We start from the raw sequence: 9,767 nt of genomic DNA on the forward strand, positions 1-9,767 counted from the left end.
CTCGTGTACCTTTGGGGTAGCCTACAAAGAGGCATAACCTCGACCGTGATTCCAACTTCTTAGGATTAGCCTCAAGCACATGTGCAAGGCAACCCCAAATGCAGAAGTGACGTAAACTAGCTTTACGCCCGTTCCACAACTCCAGAGGTGTTCTTGCAACACTCTTGGAGGGAACACAGTTGAGTATGTACACCGCAATCTCTACTGCAAAACCCCAAAACGAATTCGGTAAGGAAGCGTAACTCATCATCGAGTAAACCATGTCTAACAAGGTCCTATTTATCCTCTCCACTACATCATTCTACTGAGGCGTACCCGGTGCTGAGAGTTGAGAAACGATTCCATGTTCTATCAAATAGTCATAGAATGCCGAGTCCAAAAACTCTCTACCTCGATCCAATCGAAGTGTTTTAATTCGTCTATCTAATGCGTTTTCAACTTCAGCCTTGAACTCTTTGAACTTTTCAAAGGATTCAGACTTCAGTTGCATAAGATAAACATACCCGTACCTGAAGTAATCATCAATAAAACTGATAAAACAATCATAGCCACCTCGGGCTCGTACATTCGTAGGACTACAAAGGTCAGAATGTACTAACTCAAGAGGCTCCTTGGCTCTAGAACCTTTTCCAGTAAAAGGTCATTTTGTCATCTGATGACATGCAAATATGCATGTCATCTTAGTTCTTTTACTTAGAATTATGAAGGTTGATAGGCAGAAATTGCGTCGATCATGCTAAGAATTCATGAGAAAAAGAGTTTGCATTGATCAGCATGTCGAATCTCAGCTAACCCATTACTTTGCATTAATTATGCGTTCAATGTTCTATTTTTGTAGCCAATGCAGGAAATGAACGCAAATGCAGAAATCGGACCATCACATAGACGACCGTGTATGGAGAAACACTCCATTGCAAGGCAAACGCATTGATCAATGCATGGATGTTGCGGTAATTAGTCGTATGCGTCCATCGCATGGGAGTTGCGCTCATCAAGCGATTGTGGTCATCATGTAGAGTTGCGATATTAAGTGAATGCGATCATTGAATTATTGTGGCTGCACGATAACGCAACCAATGAGATCAACGCAAGGTAGGCGGAATGAACGCATCAATGCATCTACCTCAAGAAAATCCAAAGCTGATGCTGACATTTCACCTACCACGCCATTGGTGGCAGAGGTTCAGAAAGGACTAACGTGCCGAACATCAGACTCAGAGCAGTCCAATTAATGTTGTCGGTGACCCAAGCTCTATAAATAGACACTGATGAGCTGAAATTCATTTTATCTAGGGTTTCCACCGAAGGTTGAATCCAAGGTTTTCGCCTAAGGTTCGCCTATGGCGGATCCTTGCGATCCAGACAAATGCATGAGAAGATGGTTGAGAGTTCTTCAACTCCTTCATCCATTTTGAGTGAAGACCGGAGCATTCGATCGGAGTTAGATCTCGAGAGAGTCAGCTCCTCCACCCATCCATTGCACCACCAGCAGCCTTGACGCACATCCGCTGGAAGCAAATCTTCGCTTCCAGCCGGTCATTTCTTTTTCCTTTATTTTTCTATATTGTATTGTATGATATTTTGAATTAAGAAATTAATACAATGTGTTTTTCAATGCATTTCTCTATTCCTTCGACTCCATCTCCATCTTCTTGCTTAGCATCTTTACTTTCATTGCAACACTTAGTGGGATTGCTTGGGTATTGCATACTTAGACATGTGGATTAGGGATATGAAGCATGTAGCAAACTACCGAGAGGTATGCGTTGCACGAGTATGTGAGTAACCTTATTTGCTTAGTGTAAAGCTACTACAATGCCTGTCTATAGGCTAGCACATTGCTTGTCTATGAGTGAAGTCGGCAACAATCAACTGCCCGAAAGGGTAAATGGTTAATCGCATTAAGTAATGCATGCGTTCTTCACTAGGGATAGTAACAACCTTGCGTCAACCAAGTTCATGCATTTGTCTTGTCTTATATTGTGCCCAACACCCCTTTAGAGCTACCCAAGAGAGAGTTAAAGAAATAACCTAATGACTCGAGAGAGCTAGGTTTGAATCCAGACTCGAGAGAGCAAGATTAGATCGGCATAAGCAAGAGATATGGACTTAGAGATAAGCTCTGTTTGTCAACACTGCATCGCATGCACCGTAGGAATAAGAATGATGATATGTGGTCGCCTTGTTTGTGTATCATCGCATAGACAAGAATTAGAGGCTTATGTGTAGGCCTTATAGACACCTCTGCACATACATCACATGCGTTCTAGCATTAAAAGCCATAGCATTCACACCGAGAGGTGGTTTAATATTGTATAAGTGTTACATGATCGAATTAGTTTGTGTTGACTGGGGTTGCCCTTGCGATCACTCTTAAGTATTGCAATGAAAACATCTCCGCATTTTATCTATTTTCCCATTCATTTATTTCATGTCAAGGTTTGTCGCATCTCTACCTTTCATGCATATTCTCATTGCGTTGTTTGATAGATAGGAGTAGGAGTAGGATTAACTTAGCAACATCCCCTTCATTCTTTTATTTAAACCGTCGCATGCATATTAACGCAAACATATAGTTACAAGTCCCTGTGTTCGATCTCGGATTACCCGAGAAACTTGCATTGGAATTATCTTACCCTCAAGGCAAGATTCGCACACAGGTAAAGAATTTTCTTCTAACTCACTTAGAAGTCCATTCTTCACGAATCTCTCAATCCTTGTGATTAATATGCCCTAAACGTAGATGCCAAATTGGGCATTTTATTTTAGAGAAACGTTGACGTTTTGATTAAGTTACGGCAGTTCTGAACATTTCAGTATTATGGAGGGAATTAATGGCTAACGGCCTTAGCACATATAAACTCAATTCCAGATTTGCTGTGCAAATAAAAACACCATCTTTATGAATAAACGCTTTATTCAAATTGAAAGAAACAGTGTATTTACATTGCAATAAACACTTTACAGAAATAAGGTTCCTTTTTAGTTCAAGAACAATATATACATCATTTAAAATTAGAAACCTATTTTGTAAAGCTACCTAGAGTCCTCCCATTGCCACATCTGAGACGACGTGCCCGGTGCTTACTCACGTCGTCATCTCACCAGCCTCCAGCTGTTGCCAAGATCTAATCCCCTGAAAAGAAGAACAAACATGGTTAGTGGCACCCGAATCAATTATCCAGACAGAATCATCATTCTCCACAAAACAAGTTTCGAGCACAAGTAAATCACATTTACCTTTATCCGCCTTGGCTGCTTTCTTCTTCTTCAAATACTGAGGACAGTTCCTCTTCTAGTGTCCATCTTGGTTGCAATGGAAACACTTTCCCTTAACAATTGATGGACGCCTCCTCGGGGCGACAGGCGGTGGGTTAGCAGGTGCCTTCCCTTTTCCCTTACCACCCTTCTTCTTCTTCCCCTTTGTAGAGTTAGAAGTAGAAGGTGCAGACTTCGTTCCTGAGGTCGAACCTCGATGGAAAGTCCTTGAGGATGAAGCAATATTTGCCTCGCCCTTCTGCCTCTCCTTACTTTTTAGTAAAGATTGGTATGTCTGCAACTCGTTGAGAAGAGTTGTAAGGTTCTACTTCACTTTGTTAAGAATCACATTGCTAACAAAGTGCAGGAAGCTCTCCAGCAAAAGATGCAGAATTATGCTAACCTAGCTACCCTCATCGATGGTAGATTCATTCAACTCCGCCACATTGAAGTGGACCATCATGTTTAGCACATGTTCACGAACAGAGGTGCCTTCTTGCATTTTGGAGTTGAATATGTATTTAAGAGCCTCATGCAAAAGTTATTCAGACGGTTGTCCAAACATCCCCCGTAGGGACTCCATGATCTCATGGACTGAAACCATAGGCTCATGCTTCTTGGCCAAGAAGTCAGAAAGACTTGTCAAGATAGAGGCTCAGGCCTTCTCATTCACCCTTGTCCATCGCTCATATGCCTCCCGAACATTTTGAGCGACATTTGGAGCTGGAATAGGAGGACAAGCCTCCGTGAGAGCGAACATGACATCCTCGATGATTAGGATCGTCGTGATCATGTGTTTCCATGTTGAAAAATTGTCGCTAGTTAGTTTTTCGGCGCTTAACAATGATAAGGTGGTTGTAGCCATTTGAAAAAGTTATTGAAAATACGAACAAAGCTTTATTAGATTTTGCTAAACCACTTTTAAACCAATTTGTTTTGCAAAACAGTTCCAAGTACCCTAAGTTATAGACTTCTATTTTGTAATGATGCCCCAGTGAGTCAAGACAAATGCCACCAGTGGGGTGATCAGTTGCCTCTTCATTGGGATGAGACATTCTCAACCATTAGGCAGAACCAACTCTTGGAACTGAACCTAACAACCACCATTTTTCGGTCCAAAATCGTTAACCTTTAACTATTCCGTGTAAGTGTAACCCCTCGTTTTCGGTGCTAGAGTCCCACCCTAATGCATTTACCGTAGGAAAAGATAGATTAGGCTAAGAGACTAAGTTACCTTATCCTCTTACAGGAGATCAAATAAAGAAACGCACAAAACTGCCATCCTTTAGGGGACATTCCTAGGGTGCCTCGAGCCGATGCGCAGTAACTTTATTCAAACTAACGAGGGAGAACGAGGGATATGCTATCGCACTTCCCACTCCCACTTACTATGAACATTTTCTCCATCCACCTTGATATTGACCTACCCAAACACCATCCGTTGGGGGACACGCCAAAGGTTCCGCGAGGCTGAGGATAGATCTAACGGTGTGGACTTTAGGAGAAAAGTGAAAGGTTTAGAATGTTCTACCTAGGGATTCATTAACCTAGACAATCCAGCTACTAATTTTAGTCTAAGTCTTCGTTTTAAACTCTGCTCGAGTAGTCACATTTAAATACTTTAATGAACTATCCTTAACTTGCATGCATGCATCAAATCTATCTAATTCAACTTTCTAGGTAAGTTCTTAGGTAGGTGATAACGGGCAGAAATGCACGTTATTACAGTGCTAAGTTATTAAACAATGCAGGTTTGCGTTGATAAAATATACAAGATTGCATCCAAAAAGCATTAAGTTTATAACATTGCGATCGCATGCATTCATCACAAAAAAATAGTTAACTTTTATATTTTTGTGCAGAGTATGTGTTGACGCAAAGCGTAAAATGCGATCACAAGAAGGTAACGGTCGAGCGCAGCATTACTGCAAGGCTTTGCGGTGATTTGTGCTCGCAAATATCTGCTCATGAAGGATTGCCGCATAGAGCCGCCGCAACTTGGTGGGTGCATCTGGGTGAAAAGCATAATAAATCACGATGGGACGGAAATCTGATGACGGTCGAGTCCGAATTAAGTTGATAAGCCGCTAACGAACTACTATAGCGAGTACACTCAGCTTTTCGGTGACAAATATTAGCGCATCAGACAGAGAATTAATGCCATCCCATCAGCGCAATCATAAGAAAGAAGATGCCTTTCACCCCGAAGCTCTATAAATACCGAAGGCAACCTTCAGTAAAGAAGTTCGGATAGTTAGAGAATTTTTCCCTCAGAAAGAAATAGCCTTGTTCATAGTTTTTCTTTTTATTTAGAAGGCGGAGCGAGAGAAGGGAAGAGACGCCAGAAGATCGCTCTTGTCAGCTCAAGAGAGAACCTAGAGGCATGGAAAGAAAAGAGAGGGCCGACTCTCACGGGAGCGAGACTATCTTTTGAACATAGTAGAAAAGACAGTGTAAAAGCCTTGGGAAGCAAGACATTGCTACCAGGCTCTTTATTCTCATCTTGCATTGTTATTTTGTATTTCAACTCTATATCTATAAAATGGAACTTGCTTATCTACATCTGTTCACTCTCTTAATAGCACGCATGAGTAGCTAAATTTATCGAATGGGTTGAGAAGAACTAAGCTAACATGACCTAGGACCTTCATCTCATGCAATTATCTTGTCTTATGTTGTGCCCAACACACCCTTTAGAGCTACTCGAGAGAGCGAGATTAGATCTGCATAAGCGAGACATAGGGACTTATAGATAAGCTCTGTTTGCTAACATGCATCGCATGCAGCCTAGAGATAGGTTATGATATTATATGGTCGCCTTATTTGTGTGTGTGTCATTTGTCATCGCATAAATAAGAATAAAGGCTTATGTGTAGGTCCTATAGACTCATCGCATATATCGCATGTGTTCTAGTACTAGAAGCCGTAGCATTTGCGTTGAGAAATGATTTGCTATTGATGTGTGTTGCATGATCGCATAACATGAATGCATCCTAAGAAGTGTTAGTTGAACCCCTTCTCAACCCGTTCCCCGCATACTCATCGCATCTTCTGTATTATCAACTCTTTTCATAACTCCGCCGTATACATTTACTTTATACCATAAACAACAACCCAAAAACAACTATTTGATTTATTGGTTATCACAAAGTATTCTCGAAAATTATCACCGCATATCATTTTCCCTAGTTCCTGAGTTTGACCCTAGACTTACCAGGAAACTCAGTGGAATTTATACTTGGATTCTGCTGAGAAAACTTGTTGCTCAACGCATTTCTATCACCGCATTTCCTTCCATTATTTCATCACATAAAATAACGCATCAAGTTTTTGGAGCCATTGTCGGGGAACTTTGGTAATTTAGTATGCTAACAGTAATTTTTCTGATTTCTTTGTAGCTCTCAATCTCTGGCGAATTACGACCTGGAGATTAAGAGGACGTTCCAGCGATGATTGAGAAACAACCACCAACAACAACAATCAGATAAAGACGATATGGCGGAGCAGTCTGGCAACAGAGCACCAAACGAAAACAATGTCATGGCGAATCCAATCTTATTGGCAAACAATCGCAATAGGCCCATTCGCGACTATGCATCGCCAAACCTCTATGATTTCTCTCCAGAAATCATGAGGCCTGCCCTTGATGGATCTCGATTCGAAATGAAATTGGTGATGCTGCAGATGATCTAGACTACATGACAGTTTGGAGGAAGGCATGGCGAGGACCGCACGCACACCTCCGAAGCTTCATAGAAATCTGCAACACTTTTGTGTTCCCAAATATCTCTACCGAAGAAGTTCGACTAACTTGTTTCCATTTTCTCTGTGTGATCAGGCACGAAAATGGGCGTATTCTCTCGAACCGGGGGAGATCACTTCCTAGGAGCAAGTCATAAAGAAGTTTATGAAGAAATATTTCCCACCCACTGAGAATGCCATGAGAAGGAAATTAATAACCAATTTTGAACAGGAAATGGACGAATCGCTCAACGATGCCTGGGCAAGGTTTAAGAGGCTGGTAAGGGACTGTCCTCACAATGGATTACCAGACCTGTCTCTTATACACATCTAGATGTGTATAAGAGACAGGTAATAGACTGTCCACACAATGGATTACCAGACTGCTTGCAAATGGAAATCTTTTATCACGGTTTAAATCCCGCTTCGTAAACCGCTGCCAATGCGGCAGCCGCTGGTGGTCTGCTAGACAAAACATATGATGAGGCTAAGAACATCCTCGATCGCATCTCTAAAAATCACAAAGACTAGAGAGAGAGCGATCAGAGACTGAGAATAAAGAATAATGACGCAAACAATGGGCTATCGCATCACTTCATGGTCAGATGACTGCGATGATGAACCTAATTCAGGGAATCGCAATCAACAGCCTAACACCACATAGTGGGCAAGTAAACGCAATTAATCAGATTGCCACAAGGTGTGCGACTTGCGCTGAAGGAAACACAATGGAAGAATGCTCGCAGAACCCACAATCTATCTATTTTGTGAAAAATAACCCATTCTCTAACAGCTACAACCCTGGGTAGAGAAACCACCCCAACTTTGCGTGGAAAAATCAGCAACAGAATTTCCAATCAGCGGCGCAAAAAGAAGGGCCACCCGGATTTTTCCCGCAAAACAACGGTCAGGCGAGTAGTCAAGCCAGCAGTTCGCAACAGTCGCAATATTCCTCCTTGGAAAGTTTGTTGAAGCAGTATATCGAGAAGAACGAAACTGTGCTTCAAAACCAGGCGACGTCCATCTGCAACCTAGAATTACAGATGGGCCAGATTGCGAGTGAACTCAAGAACAGACCGCAAGGGGCCCTGCTGAGTTCAACAGAACTCCCATGCAACCCAGTGGGATCAGTAAAGAGAAATGTCAAGCCGTGACATTGCAGAGTGGAAAGACTATGGTGGGGGGGAGAAAGAAGCCTAGCCGGATGGCCCCAATTGCGCTGGAACCCGAGATTGCAGTGACTTGAAAAGAAGAAGGAGAAAAAGAAGCGATAGAGCTAGAAATTGTGTCCACCTCAGAGCTAAAAGAAATGGGGACCGTGAGAGTACAGTTGCCACCTTTCCCACAGAGACTCAGAAAGAAGAAGAATGACGAGGTACAGTATCAACGCTTCATGACTATGTTAAAACAATTGCATATTAACATTTCGTTCACTGAAGCGATTGAGGAGACGCCCGCATATGCGAAGTTTATTAAGGATATGGTGACCAAGAAGAGAGGTACTGGTAAGTTTTCCATGGTGGCTTTGACGCAGAGCTCGAAATCCATAATCCCATCAAATATGCAAGATCCTGGGAGCTTTACTATACCTTGCTCCATTGGAGGATTGTACATCGGGCAAGCATTGTGTGACCTTGGAGCCAGCATCAACTTGATGCCTGTGTCAATCTTTAAGCAGTTGAATGTGGGGCAACTTGCACCCACGATCGTGACTCTCCAATTAGCAGATAGATCTTTGGTGCATCCAGAGGGAAAGGTGAAGGACGTGTTGGTTACAATCGACAAATTTATATTACCAGCCGACTTCATCATCTTAGATTACGAAGCCGACAAAGATGTGCCATCATCTTGGGGAGACCATTTTTATCAACAGGTCGTGCCCAGATTAACGTACACAAAGGAGAGATCACCTTGAGCGTGAATGGATAGAAGCTCAAGTTCGAGATCATCCATGCCATGAAGTTTCCTGATGAAGAAGACCTAAATGAATTTGACGACGACCAGAGTTTGAATGAAGAAGAAAGGCCTGACGATGAAAAGGAAGATGAGGATGTAATCTCATCCATTGTTGCATGTAATGCAATCATAGAAAAAAACAAACAAGGAAGATGAGATGATCGCAACCCGAGAAGAAGAGCCAACAGTAAATGAAGAAAGAAAAACAACGCAACTGTCCTTAAAAGAACCATCAATAATAGAGCTGAAGACTCTGCCTAATCACCTAAAGTATGCATTTTTGGGGCAAAATGAAAAGCTGCTAGTAATTATTTCATCTGAACTTAGTGAAGACCAAGAGAATGCGTTGCTGAGCATTCTGAGAAAATATGTGCGAGCAATTGTATGGACACTCGCAGACATTCGAGGAATTAGCCCCGCATACTGTATACATCAAATTCGTCTCGAAGAAAACCACAGAGGATCAATCGAACATCAGCGCAGACTCAACCCTGCGATGAAAGAGGTCGTTAACAACGAGATAATTAAGTGGTTAGATGCGAGCATCATTTATCCGATAGCAGACAGCACGTGGGAAAACCCCGTATAGTGCGTACCGAAAAAAGGTGGGATGACGGTAGTCCCCAATGCAAATAACGAGCTGATACCACAAAGGACTGTCACCGGATGGCGTATTTGCATGGACTATCGTAAGTTGAATGTGGCAACAAACAAAGATCATTTCCCTTTACCATTCATTGACCAAATGCTAGATCGTCTAGTCGAAAATGACTTCTACTGCTTTTTGGATGGGTATGCCGGTTATAATCAGA

Source organism: Benincasa hispida, chromosome 11 (assembly GCF_009727055.1).
Source record: "Benincasa hispida cultivar B227 chromosome 11, ASM972705v1, whole genome shotgun sequence".
Lineage (NCBI taxonomy): Eukaryota > Viridiplantae > Streptophyta > Magnoliopsida > Cucurbitales > Cucurbitaceae > Benincasa > Benincasa hispida.